This window comes from Mustela erminea, chromosome 14 (genome assembly GCF_009829155.1).
Source record: "Mustela erminea isolate mMusErm1 chromosome 14, mMusErm1.Pri, whole genome shotgun sequence".
NCBI classification, from domain to species: domain Eukaryota; kingdom Metazoa; phylum Chordata; class Mammalia; order Carnivora; family Mustelidae; genus Mustela; species Mustela erminea.
In genome coordinates, this window is record NC_045627.1 from 73,800,853 (window position 1) to 73,824,577 (window position 23,725).

The 23,725-nt window shown below is 40.5% G+C and overlaps 1 long non-coding RNA gene across 3 annotated transcripts in view; it reads left to right on the top strand.

The window, feature by feature from the left end:
• The window catches only part of LOC116573003, a 58,820-nt gene that overhangs the window by 14,329 nt on the left and 20,766 nt on the right, over positions 1 to 23,725 (top strand). Inside the window, exons 2-6 of one of the 3 annotated variants that reach the window (XR_004278572.1) lie at positions 5,092 to 5,173; positions 5,349 to 5,434; positions 10,578 to 10,667; positions 10,980 to 11,184; positions 20,918 to 21,181. This is a non-coding gene — a long non-coding RNA (uncharacterized LOC116573003). The other 2 variants (XR_004278571.1, XR_004278573.1) reach the window with 2 other exon arrangements.

The following is a 23,725-nucleotide window of genomic DNA, read 5'->3' on the forward strand; positions in this document are numbered from 1 at the left end:
GGGTCCTTAAATGTCTCAGTCTCTGCAGAGCTGTAATCTGAGAACCCAGTCTAAAACATAGAATATTATAATAGGAAGCTCAACTTTTACCTGTGTCCCTTGAAGAGCATTGAATTTGGCCCAATTCATAATCTACAGCAGTGTTTCTGAAAAGCAGTTCTTCTCTTCCTAATTCTTTCCTACCTGCTCTTGCTCTGGCGTCCCTGGAATATTCCTCAATTCCCAGCCCATTTGGCTTTTCTCCATCTTCCGTCCTCACCACCACCAGGCCTCTGGTTTGTGGCCTGAGCCTCCTTGCTTAAGTCTTCTGGTCTTCCCTCCAGCTTCTCGAGGACAGTCATCACTTAGGAGCTGTGTGATCTTGGGCAGGTAGTATAGACTGTGCCGCAGTTTTTCGGTATCCGAAGTGGAAATTTAACCCTGTAAGAATTAATGAGTTCATACTCACCAAGTACTTAGAACAGTGCCTAGTACACAGTAAGCACTCAACTTTAGCTGCTATTGTTATTAATAGTAGTAATGGTATTATCCAACTCCTGATTGTGCAGAGCTAAGTATCTGAGAATCAACAGAATAAGATGGAAACTCAAGACACAGCAAAAGGAAGGTATAAATCTTAGTCAGCAAGGTCAAATTTCTCTTTTTGTTTCATATATATATGGGAAAGTGGTATACAGGGAGAGGTGGGGACATGTGGAAACTTCATTACAAAACCCTGTACCTGTCAAAGTATTGTAAGCATTTAGATACTAGAAAAATGTCCTTTTTTTTTTTTCCCCCCTTGCAGGAGTAGCTCTATTTGTAATTTTATCTGTTCTTTAAAATTGTTCCTCTTTTTTTTGGACCATCCATCTTCAAGTATTTTAAGTCTTCATCTCACTCTCTTGAGACTCTCTGTTTTTACTCTCTGACCTTCTCTTTTGATTTTCTGCTTTCATTTTTATAGCTTTCCTGCTGATCACAGTGTTGAGTCTCCCAGCAATTGCTGAAGGTCTCTTCTTGGCAATTTTCTTGCCATGTGATACCAAGAACATCCTGTAAGCCTTCTGTGGCACTGGAGAGAGGTAGGATGAGGCCAAGTCAGTCCGTTTTCTTGTCACCTGTGTTCCATGTCCCAGCAATGACAGGGCACAGGTCAAGCCACATGGAGATAATTACCAGAATCGGGGCAGCTGCCAATGCCTTGAGCTAGCTGACCACATCTGTGAAGCCACCAGAGAAATGGTGTGATTGCTGTGTGCATAGGGAGGCAGGGCTAGGAGACCCAATTTAGTCTGAGCCCAGGATGGAGACTAGATAAATCTTAGTACAAGAAGGACTATAATTGAGTCTGTCTGGGCTCTGTTTCCAGTATATAAATTGGAAGCAATTTGATGGAATTTAGCATTTCAGGTTTTAAAGATGTGGGCTAGGATTTTTGTATGATGAACCTTGAATATCCTAATTATGGGATTTCTTTTTCCAAATCACATTTGTCTCATAACTCGAAACCAGTCCACTTTAGAAAGAGTCATGATGTTAGAAAACCCTAAGTTATAAATAAGATAAAATCAGAAAGTGTTTGATTTGCTTTTTCATTTTATTCTAAATTTTATTCTAACTTTTCAAAGCCACGAACTCTCCTGGGTGCCTTGCAGATCTGTTTCAGAGCATTAAGTCCCTGTTCCCGTCTTACAGGAATTACGATGGTGTGAAGGAAGGAATAGGGAAACTGAAATCTGAGGCAGTAGGAGCCACTGCCAGTAGAAGCTCAAGGTGTAATGAAGGGAAAATGTGCCTCAATTTTAAGCTAATGTGAGAGGGAAACCCAGTGAGCTCTGGGGGGAGTTTAACACACATCCTTGTTAATCTGGCAAAGAGAGGCACAACCTTAAGGCTTGTGCTGCTAATCTGATGAACTTGTAGAGAAGCTCACATCTTCTTGAGGTCTGGGACCTGGTGGAGACGATGATGGTAGAGAACTTGGTGAAGTGACCCAAGGATACCCAACTAGGTCTGCTTCCAGAGTCCTAAGCATGATGGGTGATACCACCCTGCCCTTTCTTGACACATTCCCAGGTATTTCCTGACCCTTTAAATGCATTGCTATGCCCAAGAGGCAGTAGAGTAAGGTTCTTAAGATCTTAGGTTCTGTAGCCTGCCAATGTGGATTTGAGTCTTACATACCTGGATTATAGTTTGTATTGCCTTGATCAAGTCATTAAAAACCTCTGTTCAGGGGGGCTCAGTGGGTTAAGCCTCTTCCTTTGGCTCAGGTCATGATCTCAGGGTCCTGGGATCAAGCCCCTGCATGGGGCTCTCTGCTCAGCAGGGAGCCTGCTTTTCCCTCTCTCCTGCCTGCCTCTCTGCCTACTTGTGATGTCTCTGTCAAAAAAATAAATAAAATCTTTTTTTAAAAAATTTTTTATTTTTTATAAACATATATTTTTATCACCAGGGGTACAGGTCTGTGAATCACCAGGTTTACACACTTCACAGCACTCACCAAAGCACATACCCTCCCCAATGTCCATAATCCCACCCCTTTCTCCCAAACCCCCTCCCCCCAGCAACCCTCAGTTTGTTTTGTGAGATTAAGAGTCACTCATGGTTTGTCTCCCTCCCAATTCCATCTTGTTTCATTGATTCTTCTTCTACCCACTTAAGCCCCCATGTTGCATCACCACTTCCTCATATCAGGGAGATCATATGATAGTTGTCTTTCTCTGCTTGACTTATTTCGCTAAGCATGATACGCTCTAGTTCCATCCATGTTGTCGCAAATGGCAAGATTTCATTTCTTTTGATGGCTGCATAGTATTCCATTTTGTGTATATACCACATCTTCTTGATCCATTCATCTGTTGATGGACATCTAGGTTCTTTCCATAGTTTGGCTATTGTGGATATTGCTGCTATAAACATTCGGGTGCACGTGCCCCTTTGGATCACTATGTTTGTATCTTTAGGGTAAATACCCAGTAGTGCAATTGCTGGGTCATAGGGCAGTTCTATTTTCAACATTTTGAGGAACCTCCATGCTGTTTTCCAGAGTTGTTGCACCAGCTTGCTTTCCCACCAACAGTGTAGGAGGGTTCCCCTTTCTCCGCATCCTCGCCAGCATCTGTCATTTCCTGACTTGTTGATTTTAGCCATTCTGACTGGTGTGAGGTGATATCTCATTGTGGTTTTGATTTGTATTTCCCTGATGCCGAGTGATATGGAGCACTTTTTCATGTGTCTGTTGGCCATCTGGATATCTTCTTTGCAGAAATGTCTGTTCATGTCCTCTGCCCATTTCTTGATTGGATTATTTGTTCTTTGGGTGTTGAGTTTGCTAAGTTCTTTATAGATTTTGGACACTAGTCCTTTATCTGATATGTCGTTTGCAAATATCTTCTCCCATTCTGTCAGTTGTCTTTTGGTTTTGTTAACTGTTTCCTTTGCTGTGCAAAAGCTTTTGATCTTGATGAAATCCCAAAAATAAATAAAATCTTTAAAAAAAAAGATATCTGTTCAGTAAAATGGAGATATTAAATGCCTCAAACTGCCCTTGTGGAAATTCCATGGTTCATATAAAGCACTTATATGAACCATGCAACCTGGGACTGGGAAAGTGGTGTCATCATTTAACGATAATAATGTTGATTATCAATATGATTTTTCCCTGGAAAACACAAGAGGATTTCTTTTTGATGAGCAGAAGTTTCAGTGGCGAGGTCTAAATTGGCACTCGGTTTGCAATCCCGTTGACCTCAAGTGGTGTGCTTGCATCAAATGGAAATCTGAGCTGCAAAACCCCAGCTCCTCAGCCTGCACCTGCCTTTGGCAGGAGGGGGAATCTCTGTTGAGATAACGGGCACCTTCTCCACCGCCGCTGAACGAGAAGCAAGTGACTCACTACTGGTCATCTGCCGCTCACTCACTTCTGCTGCAGAGGAACTGCAGACAAATAGTCCGCTCCAAGCTCAGGGCAGCGGGGCCTGGTTGGAAAGTGAGCTCAGTGGGGTCAGAGCGAAACCTGGTGAGCCCAGCTGAGCAGGAGCCCGTCTCCAGGCCCACCCCGCCCTTCCCACTGAAGAGTGCCTGCATATTCCCTCCTCTGCTTGTCTGTGTGCTAGAGTCAGACCCACAGGGCCTCAAGCCCACTTACTGGCTCAATGAAAGCCATGAGTTCATCTGTGAAATGGAGGTAATAATGGTATTTATCTTAATGGCTTATAATGAAAATCAAATAAGATCTTGGCACAGTAAAAAAAATTTCAGTTAATAGTAGTAATGATTGTGTTGGTCCTTTGGCCTAGTGTCCCCTTGCCCCCTCTTCTCAGTGTCCGTCTGCATCCTCCCCAGATGACACTGGTCACAGCGAACACCCTCCCTGCACTTCACTCCGTCTGCTCGGGTCTGTCATCAGCATTTGTGGACCTTATTGCAGAAGCTGTCTTGTCTATGGGTTTTATTATATCAAACATTAATTACTAAAATGTATATTATGAAAATATTCATTAATAATGAATTTATTAATTTACTCAAAAGTATGTGTTGAATATTGGCTGTTTATGCAGCCTTCTAGATGTTGACGATCTGGCAATAAACAGGTGAATCCTTGCCTTTGTGGAGCTTACATTCTAGGGAATGAGACACCTACGAAAATAGGTATACAGTTTAAAGAATAGGACAGGCATTTGATACCTACTTCTCAAGTGAAGACACAGAACATTTTCCCCTAAAAGGACCCTGTATGTCCCTTCTCAGACACATCCTTATCCCTCCTGCCTGAGCCCAAAGGACCCCATCATCCTGGCTAGCGGATTGTATCCTTGTCTTGTTTTGCCCCCTACATAATGGACACTCAATACTATTTTATTTTCTTTTTTTATGTTTCAATGTCATGTAAATGTATACCTACATTTTTCTGTGCCTTACTTCTTCCACTCTATATTATGTTTTGGGGTTTATCTTCATTGGTACCTAGAGTTATAGCTCACTCAGATGTCACTGCTGCATAGTATTACTTTCCCACACTTTATGTGTACATTCTCTGATTGATATATATATTTGGGTTATTTCACTTGAAATAATTATTATCTTGCTTCATTGACCATTCTTTAGCCCACTGAGCCACCCAGGCACCCCTTCGTTGACCGTTCTTGAAACTGGCTCCTGGTTCCCATTGCAAGAGTTCCTGCAAAAGGTAAATTTCTGGATCATTTGATAAATGGATACATTTCTAGAGGATGGGGCCTCTTTTGGGTGCTTACTGTTGCCTCTCACAGAGGGGATGGTCAAAGCTGGTTTAAGGGACAAATTGGAAAGAAACTGCTTAATGTTAAACTTCATGAGTTTCTGGTTGAATTTGGCCTTTATAGGAAAAAGTGAAACACAAGGTAAAGCATCCAGAGATTTCATCTTCTGAATCAGAAGGAAACTTTCAGAGGAAGGGGATGTGAAAGAGGTAGGTCTTCAAAACAGGTGGGAGAAACACAATTCAGTGTGGTATTACGAAAGAGCTTCAGACTGCAAACTTCTTAAAGGCCAGAACCATATGTTGACATTCGTGAGAGCAATAATTATGAGGGGGGTGAAGTTCGTCTCAAGGGTGAGTTAGGAACTGAAGGGAACGTGCACACCATGCCTAGTCCCATGTTGCTCATCATAAGCGCCGGGTCCCAGTCTTGTTTCATCCTTGGCTTGCCGGCTCTGCCACCGACTGGCTCTGTGACCTTGAATGAATCCCTTCATCTCTCTGTGTCTCAGTTCCTTTATCTATGAAATCCCACCCATGCAAGCAATTCAGGTTGCCAGGTACCAAAGTTGAGAGAGGAAATGAAGTTCCTAGGTATCTCAACATCACTATCATTGGTAGGAAGGTGTGGGATTCAGCAAAGCAACCAGAATTTCCTGTTGACATGTCAGCATGGGCTCTCAGGCCAAATCAGGAGCAGGTTTTATACTCCATCAACGGATTCCTTACTGTTGGGCTATTCAAAAAGCTCTTCAGAGTTCTCCGGTCCAGAACAGCAAGGCTAAGCATCCCTTTCCTTCCCTCTCCGCCCAGATGGAGAGCTTCAGAGTCCCTCCTGCCCTGGGACTAGCTTGAGGTTTCTGGCACCAGCAGTGGTAACAGACTGCAGGCTTCAGGCAGCTCAGAGGCAAGCTAAGCCATCCGTGCACCCAGGCAATAAGGAGGGGATTACAAGGATTGATAGAGTGTGCAGAGAAGGCCTCTGGCAGAACAAAGTGGAATCTAGAGGACTCGCCAGGCCATGCAGAGCATTTCACATTCATGATCCAGGTCAAACAGAAGGGCTGCCAAGGTCTGCTGTTGTCATGGCCGTGCCAACACAAAGGAGAGAGACCTGGCTGAATGGCTGCCTGTGCCCACTGGAGTCTCCCATCTTGAGGTCCGGGGTTGATCAACTCTGGAGTCACCACTGCCCTTGCAGAGAGGCCAGCAAATAATTTCCTCCCCAGAATGGGATTTCCTCAGGGGAATCGTGTCCCTGGTGTGTTACAGTAGGTGACACCACTGACCAGGCTGTAAAAAAAAATGCGGCATGTTGGGTCAAAGGGACTTCTCCCTCCCTCAGAGGGACTATGCTCAGAGGATGGGTCAGAAAAGTCCTTCTTGGACTTTTCCAGAGTATCTTAGGAGGTTCACAGATGGGATATCTTGGCTTCACAGATGCTCTTCAGCCACTTGCCCTGTTTGGAGTAAGCAACAGAACAGGGTGGCTTGCAAAGGGCAGCTGAGACCTGGTGGAGAGGCTCTCCAGATGGTGGCAGGGCAGCCAGCAGCAATACCAGCAGGAAGCTCTGGTGGCTCAAGCAGCTTGAATGTGCCAGATCACATAGCCCCGAGAACACCAACCTTCTGTTGCCTCTGCTCTCTGCAAAGTTTAGATGGCTTTGCCCTTTAGGGTGGGGGAACTTCTTCTCCAGAGCCCATACTATAGAATGGGGCAATACTTCTTTCATCAGATGGGCCAACAAAATTTATAGAAGGCTAACAGGAAAAATCATTTTCAGTGAGAGAGGAAGCACTCCTGTTCAGCTTTAAGATATCTCTGGCCTTTGGGTTTGCTCTGTAAGGTGTCTCCTTTACTTCCAGGGCTCAGCTCAATGGGACTTGATTTCCTCAGTCCAGAGGAAACCTCTCCCACACTATAGCCATCAGAGAGGACCTCAACACTCAAACTCTCACACTTTGTCCCTCCAAGAATTGGCTCCCATGTTGCCTTGAGGCTACTTCTAGAGGGGCAATTAATGTGCATTTGGCATCCTGAGTCATGTGTGTCTGATTCTGGGATCAAGGGAAGATGGGGTAGGTGGACCGTGATCTTGAGGGCTACAGAGGGTGGAGAGAATTCTGGTTCTGCTGCTTCTTAACCATGTGTCTTGGGCAAGTCACTCAATGATAAAATTAGAAAAAAGACTCATGAGCTGCAAAGTTGTCGTGGGGAATTCAGTAGATTTTCTAGAAAGAAGGGATGAGAGAGAAGAGACAGAGAACAAGCTAAGCAGAGTACCTAAGTGCCTAGTTGGTAGTTAAATGTTTGATAAGAGGGAACCATTACTATTTTGATAGGAAATGCTGATAATGCACACATGCAAAACTTTCAGAGGTTTTAAGTCATTTCTAGAGGATTCTGAGGATCCTGATCACAGGTTGTCAGATCCCATGGGTATTTCTCTTTGATGAGGAAAATGAGAAAAAGCCCCAAGGGAAGTGACTTTCTCACAGTCACTTAGTTACTTAGGAGCAAAGCCAGATCTCGGAGCTGGAATTCCTGACTCCAGTGCTCTTTCCCTGGACATTTGACTTACAAGGAGCCAAAAAGGCCTCACAGTATCACCTACCATCTGCTAAATGACAGTGGTTGGCAAGAGATTCTCCTTACACTGCAGGGAACAGAAAATTGCTCAATTCATTTCCTTGTAGATGGGGAAAATCTCATTCAGGAGAAAAATGGGAGTATGTGGGTAATCAATCTGATGCCACCCTGGTGTACCTAACAATCCTCACAGAGGACAGGCTCAGTGTACTAGGCTTTTGGTAACTTTGGGCTCCATCTGTGCTGGACATCTTCTGTTTGTCCCTCAGATCTTCTCTCCACTGCCTTCACCCTGTTCACTGCCTCTGGAGGCTGACCTGTGTGGACCGCACCAACAAGCATACTTGCTCTTTGGCCTATGGGTCAATGCAGCCGATCAGAAGCTCCAGTAGGAAATCAGAGAGAAAGGGAAGTGAGGATAGTAAATTACTTCCACTCTCATTTTGACCCATGACTCATGTTGGGTTTACTCCATTTAGCTATGTCATGCAACACAAGATCACTGTTCTTCACATGGTGACCAATTCTAGATTACTCTTCCCTTCTGGATTCACATAAGTCTTCCTTCCCTTGGTCTCTTTGGGCTTAGGGGCGGTTACTCTCTTCCCTTATTAACCTTAGGATGTTGTACCATCCTTTGTGGTTTTCCCATGCCCTGTCCACATCTTTGTAAATAATCTCTTTGTACATGAACTATACTTGAACTATCCTGCATATGCCAGCCATTTTATTTTGGGACTCTAACTGATATACTAGTCTCAAATTGTTCCAAATCAAGATCCAGCCACAGTTCTCCTAGTCTTGGCTTGGGAGAAAATTCCATATCAAATAACACTTAACTTTCAGACTGTGCCTCTATTCTTGCTATATCCCCTTTAGGTAACCCCTTTTAGGAGCCCAGCTAGAATTTTGCCAGTTGTAGCAATGAGGGTCTGATTCATCTTCCATGCCATGGGAGATATGCACTGTGTCAGAAGTGACAGGTAAAGGTGAATAGAGGGGGTACTTGGTCATCCAGCCAACTGCCATCTTTTTTTATCTTGTGAACTTCATGGGACTTCTTTTGGTTTTCTGACATGAGTTCAGTTTCACAAAACAGCCTGGAAAGCCATTAAATATGGTGACTTTATAATATAAGCCTAAGCCTAAACCCTATCTCAATAATTAAGATAATTATTAATTAACTGAGTTCTTGAGATATGGAAATATAAACTCTCATTAAAGTTGGTAGAAAGAGTTGATGTTGAGTGAAGAACTAACCTGGAATCCACAATCCAGGATCTTTTTGTTCTTACTCTACACTTTCCTGTTTTGGTCTTCCACAAAAAACGAGACGGTAAGCTGAGGACAAGAAGTATGTTTTTAACCTAATGATTTTTTTTTTTTTTTTTGCCAGTGTTTATTTGGCACTTACTATGTGTTAGACGCAGTCTTGGTCCTAGAGACACAATGGTTCCTAAGAAAGATATGATCACTGTAGTCAAAGAACATATAGTCCAACCCAGAGCAAACCATGGCTGTAGGCTGTTTTGTTAATAAAGTTTTATTGGAACACAGACATACTGATTTGTTTATGTAGGGTCTATGGCTGCTTTCCAGCTACAAGGCAGAGTTGAGTAGTTGCAATTTGCCAAGCCTATAATATTTACTGCCTAGCCTTTTACAGTAAGTTTTCTGAATCCTGGCAGAGCCATATACCTTCCTAGTATGAGGCACCGACATAGACACAATGTTTTTTTCTCAACAAATACCTTGAGGTCAGATCAAGAGACTCTTTACAGCTAAAAAGCATTGCCATTGTCTTGATAGTAGAAAATAATCTTCAGTGGATTATTTTTAATCTTTGCATCTTAAAGAATTTGCTGAAATTTCTAGAGCTGTTGACATATGAACAATTTTTTTTTTTTGCCTTTTTTTGTGTGTGTGTGGATCAGTGTGAATTCAATACACCTGTGCAACTGTGCAAGAAGTTTCAAAGGGGAAACTATTCTGATGCACGGGGGGTAGGGGGAACGGATTGAATAGAACCTTGATTGCTCCCATTCCAGAATGTGTCATCTGGTTTTCTGCTGCTCTTAGCCTTCTTCTAAATGTACTTATGCTGTGAATTTCTTTCCAACTTTTTGTTCATAAATACTTGAAGAAAAGAAATGAACTCAGAAGTTCCTTTTAACCACTTCCCTTTCACTGGTATTTCACAGCACCAATCTGTGGTTGTGGGATTCTCTGGGATTGGTGAAGAGAATAAAAAGCCATGTAATGGTCCTGGAGTGCCCATCCTCTGTGAGGCATCTCTGAATAACATTCAGAATAACATTCAAATCGGTGCGAACTGCTCTCTCTGAGCCCTTGTAGGTGCAGGATGTTTATCTTGTTCTGGGAACTCATCTGGAGTATTACTGAAATTTGAAAAGAAAAGAAATGCAACTGATTCTCCAAATGAATAGGCGGGTTTTGTTTTAATTAAAATTAGAATGCCATGGAAGAAGCTGGGACACTCTCTGAAGATAAGGAAAGGGAAGGACAATGTTGTAGTTTATTCTAGGAAAGAGAGAGAGAAAGAGAGAGAGAGAGAGAGAGAGAAAAGATAGGTCCAGGCACACTGTTGGAAAAGCTGACAATTCCTACTGTGATTTTCTCAGTGCCTAAAACTAGCTAATTAATACATAGTCTCCCAGACCATGAATGCAAAATATTATACGTGGAAGTTATCCCAATCCAAGGTAGACTTATGACCTCTGATCATCTCAGTTTATTATCTAGCTTGATCAGTTCAATCCAAAAGGAATTTACAAAGGCCCTCCTGTGTTGTAGGAATTGTGAGCACCCCAAGAAAATACACCAATGATGCAGGTAACAATGCCTTCCTCAGAGTTTACAATCTAGGTAAGAAGGATAAGAAATATGGCTACACATAAACAGAATACAGCACTATAATTTATATGCCACACATAATTTAACGGGTGTAAAAACCAGTGAAAGGCAGAGTTGATGAGAGATGGAAATCATGAGTTTTTGGTTTTTGGTTGTTTGTTTGTTTGTACTGAAGCTAGGCCTTGGATAATAAAAAGAGTGGAAGACATTCTAGCAGATACAACAGTGTGAGCAGAAGTAAAAACTTCATTGAACACTTACATTGAACACTTACATGTGGTTGCATTATAGAAAACCAGCTCTTGTTAAGAGGTAAAAGAGGTCACCAAGGATTTTAAACGCAGAGTGAAAATAGAAAGTCATTAATCCTGCGAAGAAGACTGGCATCCTTGAAGCTTCTCTCTAAGCTTGAGGTGGTAGCTGTGTCTCTGGAAGATTGGAGAGATGAGAAATTGAAGATGGGGAGGCCACTTAGATGAGGACTGAAATACTCCAGGTGAGGACAAATGTGATTATAGTAATGAATACCCTATAGAGATGCCTTAGGCAGATGTGGCACCTGCCAGGATATGATTGAGAAGGAGATATGGGTACGTGTCTGATTACGTGAAACTGATTTAAAAACGGCTTCAATATGGGGAGACCTGTGACAAGGTGTGCTCCAGTCCAGACTGCAACTAATGAAAATAAATTAGTTCAAAACCAAACACACTTTAAACCTTCTATGCTGACCTATGTCTATTAGGCCTTTTAGGACCTAATTCAAGAATGCTTCTCCTCCAAGAATTTCCTAGCTACAGAAATTGGTCTTGCTTACAGTTCTTCTTTTTTTCCCCACTTTGGGATTTATTTACTTGTTTTTAAAGAAAGAAAGAGAGCAAGTGAGGCGAGGGGCAGAGGGAGAGAATCCCACAAGCAAAGGGTCTGCTGGGCATGGAGCCAGACATGGGGCTCAATCCTACAACCCACCAAATCACCATCTGAGCCGAAACCAAGAGCTGGACACTCAGCTGACTAAGCCACCCAGGTGCCTCTTGACCCTTGCTTATAGTTCTTATGCAATTACAATACAAGCAATTGTGGGGAAGTTTTAGAAAAAAGTGTCTTTTATGTCTTTGTTACCCAGTAAATATTCTAGTATAGTGCCAGGCATACAGTAAGCGATACTATATGGGTGTAGAATGATTTGCTTGATAGACAGCTTCTGCAAATACAGGTCACATACACATCAAAGTAGCTGCTTAAAATGGGGAGATGTGGAAAGGAGAGGTTCTCCAGGGTCAGGGAGATAACCACCAGGCCCATGTGGATAGAGCACAGGAGAAGTTGAAAAATTTAAGTCATTACTGTGGTGGTAGAGGGATTCTTAGGGGATTGGGAATGGTGCTTGGAGGGGCTCATTCATAGAGCTGAAGTGGTTACAGAGTTGCAACCTAGAAGGAAATGACACAAAATCCATCCTGGTGATTTTAATCAAAGGGGAATAATTTTTACTTACCTCTTGGCTAATGTGAAAGCAATTTGAAACCTAATTGGGGCACTCTTCACAATGCTTTTGGAAACTCCTTAAATAGATGTGACTGAAGGTTAGGAAAATTAATTATTTTTTATAATTATAATTATTTTAATTATTTTCTAATACTTTCTGTAAGACAAACGCACACACGTTAGCTTTTTCTTGTGCAATACAAACTATATGAAAACTTATGTACCTCAAACACACATATCACTTAATGTTGAAATATGAGAAGCATTCTTACTAAAATCAGGAACAAGAGCAATATGATCAATACTATTCAACATTTTAATGAGGATACTAGACAATGCAATAAGACGTGGAAAATAAGTAAGCCACTAGACAGAAAGAGATAGCAGCTGATAGTACTTGAGATTTATCCAAAAATCTAAGTAGTTTGTCAGGTATTCTTTGAATTTTTTATTAGAACTCAAAAAAATTCCGCAAATTTGAGGGATTCCCTCTCCCTATCATCTATTTCTGTGTACCAATGATAGTTATAAAATATCATTTCCTGATATGAACATGAGGAAAAGTATTAAGCTTACTGAGAGACAGAAAAGAAGACTTGATAAAATAGAAATGTTCCATGTTTGTGTTTTAGGAAGACTCAATAAATTGTTCATAAATTAATCTAAAAATTTAATTGCATTCCCAGTCAAATTTCTCTGGAATCTGACAGATTAATTCTAAAATCCTTGTGGAATGGAAAATGTACAAGAGTACATCAATTTTTTAAGAAAAAGAAAACTGATGGAGATATGGCTTGTTAGACATCAAAATATACTATAAAACTGCAGTAATGAACAGGATATGGTATTGGAATGGAAGTAGATAAAAAGGGATCAGTGGAACTCAATAGAACCCAGACATAAATATAGTCTAGAGATGGCATTTCCTGTAACCAAGGAAAGAACTTAGGACAACTGGCTAGATATCTAAGAAAATAGAAAATTAGATCCAGAGTAATCCATGGGTGGCAGTGATCCGTGGGTGACTCGCCAGCCCTCTGGTCTGTTGGGTTCATGTGCCTGAGTGTAAGCCAAGCGGACTCAGGGCTCTTGGGCCAGAATCTGGATTCCTGACTCCCAGTTGGGGACTCCACCTGGCATTCAGGAGGGTGTGGGACAGTTCTGTATTTCTCAGCCCTGCCTCTAGTTTCCTCCTTCCTTATGCTACTGCTGAGTAGCCTGAGGCTAGTGGGGGCGGGCCCCAATCTTGGACTGGCAGAGGAGCTGCTGCTGGACCCTTGGCAGCACCCTGACTGCTGATCCATGGCCATTTGGCCCTACCTGGCGTGCTCCTGAGCCTGCTACAGAAAGATGAGCTGGGCCCAGTGTAGTTCCTGTACACCTCCGCCCTGCTCACCCTCCTGTTGGGCCAATAGCTATGCTCTGTGGGTCCAGTGCAGCTGGTGGCTGGCCATGCTACTGCATCTAGGTTACCAACCTAGGCAGCCCCAGGGGATACTGTCATTGTGGTTGCTGCCTAGATACTACTGCTCAGCTCTGGGCCATCCTTCCTACAGCTCTTCTGTGGCCTCCTTGCTGGCCTGGCCTATGAACCTGGGTCCTTCCAGTGGCTGGAGCTTTCTGAGTGGCTTTCTGGAGTTTTTTGAGCTGGATGGAGCTTTTGGCGCAGCTATGGGCAATGTAGGAGGGTGTCTTTTGGAGGACCCTGGCGAGGGGCTGGCCACTCAGACACCTTCTTACTGAAGGGAGCCTAGCTGAGCTATCACTCATCTTACCATCCCGGACCTCCTTACATGGCCTCCCCTAGCCTTTGGTTCTGCAGCAAAGGCTCGGCCTGGCAGTTCCCAGGCCTGGGGCTTGTGCAGTGGACCTGAGAGGGCTCCTCAGAGGTTAGTCTAGCCTGGCCACAAACTATCTAACAAAACACATTCAGCTATAATAACATTTATGTTGTAAATATTTTCTTTTAGCCTAGCAGGTAAGTATTTTAAATATATAAAGACTTTTTATTAACAAATAAGAAAAAGACAAAAATAAAAGCAGGTAATTCACAGAAAAAGAAATTCAAATAGCTAGAACTATATGAAGAGACATAAAACTTCAGTTATAATCAGAGAAATACAAATGAAACATCAATGAAATACCAGTTTTGCTCCCATAAATTTGAAAGACAAGGAAGAAGATGATAATGAGGACATATATACTGGTGTGGGTGTTGACATTGATTGATACAGCCTCTTCTGGAGAAAAATTTCACAATGTTTATCAAGATTTAATATTTATATCCTCTTATTTGACAATCCATTTTAATAGCAGTTTCTGAGAAAAATATTCTCCTGTGTCTATAATATGACATACACATCACAATGTTGTTTATTACAGTGACAAGCTGAACATGACTAACTGTCCATCAGGTGGGGGTACAGTTAAATGAAGTACTCCATCTGTTTTGTGGAATATTATACAGCAATGAAAAAGAATGAGGTAGATTTTTATGTACTGTCATAGATCTCTAAGACATACTGTCACCTCAAATAAAAGCAACTTATAAGATAATACACAATGCAATTCCCTTTATGTAAAAACAAGCAAAACACAAATGTAATTCTAAATATGAACATAAATACATGTAAATGTACAGAATAGGATCTGGATGTATACACCAAACTGTATAAAATTATATCTAGAGAAGGCTGTGAGTTTGGTATAGCAAAGGGGATCTTTTGATAGAATTATTTATCTGATGATTTTTTACAAGAATGTATGAATTGGGCACACCTGAGTGGCTCAGTCAGTTAAGCCTCTGCCTTCAGCTCAGGTCATGATCTCAGGGTGCTGGGATCCAGCCCTGTGTCAGGCTTCCTGCTCAGTGGGGAGCCTGCTTCTCCCTCTCCTTTTGCCCCTCGCCCCACTTTAGCTCTCTCTCTCCCTCAAAGAAATAAATAAAATCATAAAAAGGAAGAATGTATGAATTAATCATGTGATTAACAATAATAAATAAGAACTAAAACAAACAGGGGCACCTGGGTGGCTCAGTGGGTTAAGCCTCTGCCCTCAGCTCAGGTCATGATCCAGGGGTCCTGGGATCGAGCCCCGCATCAGGCTCTCTGCGCAGCGGGGAGCCTGCTTTGCCCTCTCTCTCTGCCTGCCTCTCTGCCTGCTTGTGATCTCTGTCAAATATATAAATTAAATGAATAAAAAATCTTTAAAATATATATATTTAAAGAACTAAAATAAACATATATGTAAAGAACTAAAACAAACAAAAATCCAAGCATACAAGAAAGATTACACCTTATGTGCACAAAAAGCTTGATTTAGATATTTTTCTTACATTGTATAATTGCACATTCCTCCTTCCCAGCAAACTTCTTATTTCCCTTTTAGGATTTATCCTTGGAAATGTCAATGCCAGAGACCAGTCCATTAGCTAATTAGGCACATTTCTGAGTTAACAATTACCTTAAGGGATAAAAGATGTTGCTTCTCATGCCCAGACCTTGGCAAATACGGAGATCATTAACTCAAGCCTGATTCTTTAAATTTTGTGAAGATATAGGAGAGCCCTTCTTATTGTTTTTAAATAAAGTGCTAAAAATTTCAACTCTTCAGTGATGTGAATTTATTGGCTCATATCAGCTCTTCACCAAAGGTTTAAATTATCCTGAGTTCTCTATATAATATTGCTCATATCACTGACTAGAATCTAGCCTTTAACCATAAACAATGGGAAATAATTGGACTTTTAATTATATGACCAAATAAGCCAGAAGGAACACTCTTAAAAAAAATATTTTTTTGCTCAACATTACATTTTTCCTGGAAAACAGAAAAATTGTGAAAAAATCAACCATGGTGAAACTTAGACGAAGGAAAAGGTATTTTTTTTTATGGATATGGATGTCTTCTAAAACATCTTGGTGGGTCACCTCGAAATTCCCACTCCTTATTTCAACAACTATGTCTTAAGCCTTTATGTGTCAGGCAGTATTGCTAAGCCCTGGGCACGCAGCCGTATCCAAGACCCTCACGCCATCATGAGCTTATAATCTAGAGAGGCTGAAAGACAAGGAAAACATGACAATATCGTGATATGGGCTGTGATGTACTGGACATACAGCATCCTAGAAGGCCTTAGGAAGGGCAGCAGATCTGTATTCTATGGCATCAAGAAAGGCTTCTTTGAGGAAGACAGGTTTAAGACATGCAACTAGGTGCTTGAAAGATGAGTAAAACTTTGTAAACCAAAGGAGGAGGGGTAGAGGAATCATGGCAGGTGTGCCCTGTGCCAGGTACTCTGCTGGGCACCTGGGCTCCCCACCTTTGCAAAGGTTTGCCTTCCTGTCTCCTCTTCCCTGGCTAGAATTCTGCATGTCATCTCCCTCTCATCTCTGGCCACCATCCCTGACTCCTGCACCAGCTCCAAGCAGGCTCTGTCACCCATCCAGCACAGCAACAGACCCCGGACTCTCTTCTCAGTCTCCCCATTCTACTCTTAGACACTCGCTCCCCCTCCCTCACCTAACACTGACCAAATGGTGGCAAAATAACGACATCGCTCCAGGTTTAGGTAATTCCTTTTCCAGCTACAGATTCTTGTGTACCAAACCTGCCCTTGTAAAAGCAAGGGTGTTTATCTTCCGAGGCTGTTCTGAGATGCTAAATCATCATAATAGCCCCACTTAACTGTCCTTGCTTTCAGTAATGCCACCGTCAGGAAAACCCTCCCCCAGCAGCCCTTTTTCTCTTGTGGTCTAATAGACTCTTTCTAATTTGCAACTGAATTTGTCTTAATCTGCACTTCTTAAGGGCTACACTTCGCTAGGGAAAGTTTCTGAGTTTATTCTAATAACCTCTTATAGTGAATGGTATCTATTATACTAAGGAGTTTTCCAGAATCTTTACTTATGTGATAAGCAGAACTCCCAACCACCCTTCCCATACTCAACCCCTGTCAATTAAAATAAATACATATGCATAAGCAGAACTCCCAACCACCCTTCCCATACTCAACCCTTGCCAAATTAAAATAAATACATATGCTGGAATTTGGGTATCTGCCTCATGATTATTCAGCAATATGACTCAGCAGTTTGGAACACTGTTGGGGGAGGGGAGAAAATTTGCCCTTGTCAGAGGGAGAGAAGGAAGGGAGGAGCTGAGGAAACTTCCATCTCTCCCTCCTCCCAACACTAGGAGTCCTTCTGCCAATTATTCTGTCAATTTTCTTCCTATGTGTTCACTAATGGTTAAGCTCTTCCACACCCGTGGCTGTGCTATGCACCTAATTGTCCCCAAATATCATCAAACATAAAGCCTTATAAATAGGGCACTAGCGAACGGGTTTTGTTCACAAAGGAAGAAAAGTAGAGAGAAAAATCTTAAGTAAAAGAGATAAAAGTATATGTGGGAGGAAAAGACAAGTGCTGATGCTGAAAACGGAGGTCTTCCAAAATGTACCAGAATATTTTCTTTTTTTCTTTCTTTCTTTCTTTTTTTTTTTTTTTTTTAAAGATTTTTATTTAGTTAGTTGACAGGAGGCAGAGATCAGAAGTAGGCAGAGAGGCAGGCAGAGAGGAGGAAGCAGGCTCCTTGCTGAGCAGAGAGCCCGATGTGGGGCTTGATCCCAGGACCCTGGGATCATAACCTGAGCCGAAAGCAGAGGCTTTAACCCACTGAGCCACCCAGGCACCCTACCAGAATATTTTCTTTTAAAATAAAGAGCTAATACCCAGAAGTGGCGTGGCTGGATCATATGGTAGTTCTATTTTTAATTTTTTAAGGGGTCCTTTCCACAGTGGCTGTACCAATTTACCAGTTGTGTACAATGGGGTAGGAAAAGTCCTTTTTCTCCACAAACTCACCCAAATCCTTTGGTATTTCTGATAATAACCAAAATCCTTTCATTTTTCTGATAATAATAGTGAGCTTCAAGGTACAGTACCCCTAAATATCTTTACCTTGGCAAGTTGAAGATTTCAACCTGAATTTGAGAAATGGTATGTGTAGGAAGAGCTCTTGGACCTTTCCTGAAGCAGGTCATAAAGGCCTTTTGTGAGAGGTACCCTTCTAATCTTAGAGAAAAGCAGCATCCTTATCTCTGACAAGGATTAAATAAAGGACAGAGGGGAATCTGATGAACAGGACTTGCTAAATTCTCTTCAGTTTACTTAGCCTGCTTTTGTCATATTTCCACAACTTTTCATCAAACCTAGTTTAGAAACTCAGGTTTAACCATTTCTTCAGGTCTTCATTTCCTTAGGAAGCTTCCGGTTTCATGTAAAAATGCATATTAAATAATTTGTTTGCTCTTTTCTTGTTAATCTGTCCTTTGTTACAGGGCTCCCAGTTGAGAATTGAAAAGAGTAAAATAAAAGATTATTTAAAGAAATGTTTTTTTCCTTCTCTGCAATAGCCATCCTTGCAAATAGGAGGTGATGTCTCATTTTGGTTTTGACTTGTATTTCCCTAATAATAAGTGATGTTAGGCATCTTTTCACGTTCTCTGGATAAATGTCCATTTCAGTCCTTTGTCCACTTTTATATTGAGTTGGGATTTTGGTTTGTTTTTTGTTTTTTGGTCTGTTTGTTTTTTTGTTTTTTGTTGATTGTTTCCTTTGCTGGTCAGAAGGCTTTTAGTTTGATATTGTCCTACTTGTCCATTTTTGCTTTTGTCACCTATAGTTTTGTTGTCATATCTGTGAAATAATTGTCAAGACCAATGGCATGAAGCTTGCCCCACTTTCTTCCAGGAATTTTATAGTTTGGGATCTTATGTTTCATTCTTTAATCTATTTTGAGTTGATTTTTGTGTATGGTATAAGATGGAGGTCTAATTTCACCCTTTTGAGTTTGATTATCTTCTTCTGGTTATAAATCCAAAAGAATAAAAATCAGGATTTTGAAGAGATATCTGTACTCCAAATTCCATTGCAGCATTATTCACAATAGCCAAGATACGGCAACCATCCAAATGTCCATTGGCCATGAACAAAGAAAACGTGATATATAGTTATAATAAAGTATTATTTAGCCTTAAAAAGGAAGGAAATCCTATCATTTGTGACCATATGGATAGATCTAGAAGAGATTATGCTAAGTTAAATTTGTCACAGAAAGACAAATGCTGCAAGATTCCACGTTTAAGAGGTATATAATACAGTCAAGCTCACAGAAGCAGAAAATAGAATGGTGGGTTACCTGGGAATGGAGGGAGTGGGCAATGAAGAATTGTTATTCAAAGAGAATAAAGTGATACAAGATGAGTAAGTTCTGCAGATCTGTTGTACAACATTGTGCCTCTTAGTTAGCAACATGTCTTCGTGTACTTAGAAATTGAGATAGATCTCATGGTAAGTGTTCTTACCATACACACACAAAAGACAAAGGTACAGAAGAAAACTTTTAGAGGTGATGGATATGTTTACTTCCTTGATTGTGGTGATGGTATCATGAGTATATGCATATGACTAAACTCATCAAATTGTATACATTAGATATATGCAGATTTTGTATATCGATGATCTCAGTGGAGCTATAAAAATTAGTTAATATTTTTCACCTGTAATTTAACAGGAGGAAAAAATAAGGAAGCATTAACCTAAACTTTGATGTAGGCAAAAGCACTGTAAGAAAAGACTCTCAGCTAAGAACATAAATGGGTATTATATTCTCTTGTAAGAAAATAATGTGTTTGGGGGATTGACAATTAAATCACATTAAATGGTTATGTTCTTTGGTCTAGGAATTCCATTTCTATAATTTAGCATAAGAAAATATTTGGCTAGTATTAGCGTTTGGCTAGTATTAGTATAAATAATACTGAGAAAGTATTACTAGTCCTAAAATATTTATCTCAGTATTATTTATAATTGGCAATATTAGAAACAATCTAACTGTTCATCTTGCTGGGAATGTTTGAATAAACCAGAGAACGTCTAATTGATTATGCATTGTGTAGCAGAGTAGGGTGAACAGACCCCTTGTGGGTGAATTCCATAACTGCCCCTTCTAGTTTACAACCTATAGGTTGCTCTCCTGCTTATGTTTCTTTATCTGGAAAATAGCTATAAAAACTTGCTTACTAGGGTCATTGAAATATCTAGGACTGGCACCATGCTTGGAATATGGCGGACATTTCATAAATGAGAACTACTATTATAGAGTCATTAAATATTCATAAAGTCTGCATAAAAGCAAGGAGAAATATTAATGCTATCTTAAAAGTGAAATAATGTAGCATTTCATATTAAAAATAGCAATTGTAAATAGAAAGACTAAGATTAAAGAATATACAAAAATATTAAGTGAAAAGAATATTAATAGAATGATAGTGAACTATGTGTTTATCTTCTGCATTTTCTAAAATTTCTTTAATAAGTATGCACAGTTTTTAAAATAAAGAAAAACTGCTTAGTTTTTTGAAAATAATCCATTCCTATGGTGACCTTTCTAGGAACTCCATTAAATTAGTGCTACTGGTAGAAGTAAAACATGAACTGTAGGGATCAATTATGAGTGGTAGAAAAAACAGCACTTAGAGCTGAGAGATTTGGGTCTCCTCCTGCTCTGTGACCTTGGAAAAGTCCCTCAACTTCTCTGACCTATATTTTTTCCTGGAAATGGGAATAACCATATTTGTCTGATCATCTCATAAACTAATAAGAATATCATACAGGATTACATAAAGACTTTGAAAAATGTAAAGTGCTTTAAAAAATGTACATGACTTTGTGTTTCAGGCTTTCACCTCTTCAAAGATTGAATTCTGCTTTTTGCCTCTTTTTTTGCTGATGAAGCCAAGTGAACTGAAAACCAGGTGTCTTTATGTACCATGCCCACTTTCAACCTTATACTTTTCTTTATCTTTTACAAAGAAACTCAATACATGGGTCTTATGGAGCATTTGTTTTCTATTTTTAATTCTTTATAAGTGAATTTCAACCAGAAACATCTGTCATATTAGGAGTAGTGACTAAGCTTGATGTGACTTTCTCAATTTTGATTTTTAGGGTGATCAGCTTTTGCTTTTTGGATCATTTGCCTTTGACTGGTCTTACAAACCCAAATAAAGGGCAGGAAAGTAGATTCTCCAATATGCCAGTGGCCAAAGGAAACATTTCCCACTGACCCACAAATGTCCAGGTAGAAAATTGCATTTGTGTCCTGGGTAAAGTTGTAAATAACACTGTCAATGATTGGAAAATCGTTTCTAGATGTTAGTCTATACTTCCATGCCACAAGCTACCAAATAAATACTCCTGACATGCTGGTTATCTCTAGAAGCCAGACACATAGCTTTGTTCATCAAGAAAACATTTGTTCTTGTTTTTAAAAAGAAATTCTAATTGCCATCTCAAAGGCACCATATTTTTGGGACTTTGAGTATTATGTTTTCATTTCCTTTGCCTGGTACACCTGCCTCTCCTTAATCTCTGTACTTAAATGATTCCTCACTCTTTGTCCAGGCAAATCCTCTGATGTCAGTTTCTCCTAACTGATGTCATACCCGAGTATCTTCCTTCTTTGAATCCTCAAATGAGACAGATAGTCTGACCTTTTCTAAATTTTATTTAATTAGCAAGTAGAGCTTCTGTTTTTTTTTTAAAGATTTTATTTATCTTTTTGACAGAGAGAGAGAGAGAGAGAGAGCACAAGCAGGCAGAGAGGCAGGCAGAGAGAGTGAGAGAAGCAGACTCCCTACTGAGCAGAAAGCCTTATGTGGTGCTGGATCCCAGGGTCCTAGGATCGTGATCTGAGCCAAAGGCGGCACTTAACTGACTGAGCCAACCAGGCACTCCACAAGTATAATTTTTTAAAAGAGGAGGTAGTCGCCATATTAAAAAAAAGTAGTTCCTTTTGTGTGCGTGAGAATACTTGTATGTCTATATTATACATATGTCTGTATAAGTGACATTTATATTTCTTTAAATTATCATTTAGGAAAAAAGTAATCACTTCATATTTGAGTCCTTATGAAGTCTCTGTTAAGATCTGTCCTTCTTCCAATTATTTTATTTTGAATAATAAGAATTGCTTGGGGACCATAGTAGATCTCAACCTTGGCCACACATTTGGACTGCCTAGAGAACTTTTAAAAATTTCAGCATACAGGCTGCATCCCAGACCATTAAATCAGAATCTCTGGAAGTGGATGCAAGCATCTGTGTTTTTTAAATGCTCTCCAGGTGACTCTAATGTATAGCTACATCTGAGAGTCACTGATAACCAGAAATAACCTTAGCAGTTAGTTGTGTTTGATATTTATAAAGTTTGTCTGTAGAAGCAGGGATTCAACACAGACCAGATGAGTATTCCTCAAGGGAATGTCTTCACAATTACAAATGGCAGGTATCATTATAAAAAGATTATCTTCAATGTCATTAAAAAAGATACATCATGGGGTGCCTGGGTGGCTCAGTGGGTTAAGCCTCTGCCTCTGGCTCAGGTCATGATCCCAGGTCCTGGGATCGAGCCCCGCATCTGGCTCTCTGCTCAGCCAGGAGCTTGCTTCCTCCTCTCTTTCTGCCTGCCTCTCTGCCTACTTGTGATCTCTGTCTGTCAAATAAATAAATAAAATATTAAAAAAAGAAAAAGATACATCATCCTAAGGTGTGAGAAATGTCAAATATGCCTCTATGGGACAAATGAAAAGCACTTTTTTCCATTATGGGTTCTAGTGGCACAGGACAAAATTTCCAGTGACAGAATTATGCACAGAATCAAATAGCGCTGAAGTTGAAACAACTTAGTCAGCAGTGAATACGGTATTCAAGAAAACTTTACCAGATGATTCAAAAAGGGGCTCTAGGGATGATTAAGAGATTGACGTCAAAATTGCATGTGAAAAGTTTGAATCAAATTGTTCCACGAAATTTGAGTGTAGAAAAAGTATTATTTCAGGATCACTATATTAGGTAACATGAATTTAAATATCTACTATAAGTAAGTTAAGAAATTAAAAATCGATTATTCCAACTCCATCTCCAACCACGCATAGGTTAAAATTCACCAAAAAAAAATTTCCAGTGGGAAAATGGACCGAGTGCTTTTTATTTGGGGTCTGCTTATTTTGTTGCATTTATGCTATTTTTTTCGCTTGTTAACATGAATCTCAGATGACAGACACTACTTTCTCTTACTGATTTGTTTTTAAATATACGTACATAAAGACATAGGTTTGGTGGGAACAGAGGCATACTCAATGTGGGTAGCTGTTTTTGCAGAGAAAAATACAGAGTGACCATAAAACATTGCTAGGACTCCTCCCGAGGCCAGGCGAGGAAGGGACCCTGAGACTTAAGCCTCATGAGCATTCATGTCTGCATCCACCCTCCTGCCTACCAGCAGGAGCTGGCTTCCCCAGGCCTTGCTCGGCTGTTTTTTAAGTTGCATTGCTTTCATTAGTCAAATCATTCCAAGATGACTTAGAGCATCCTTTGCTGGCCAGTTAGCACAATGCTGGCAGAGCACTAAATGTCAAAGATGGATGCAATTTCTCTAATGAAATTTGAGCTAGAACAAATGAAGACACTGCATCTGAAGGAAGG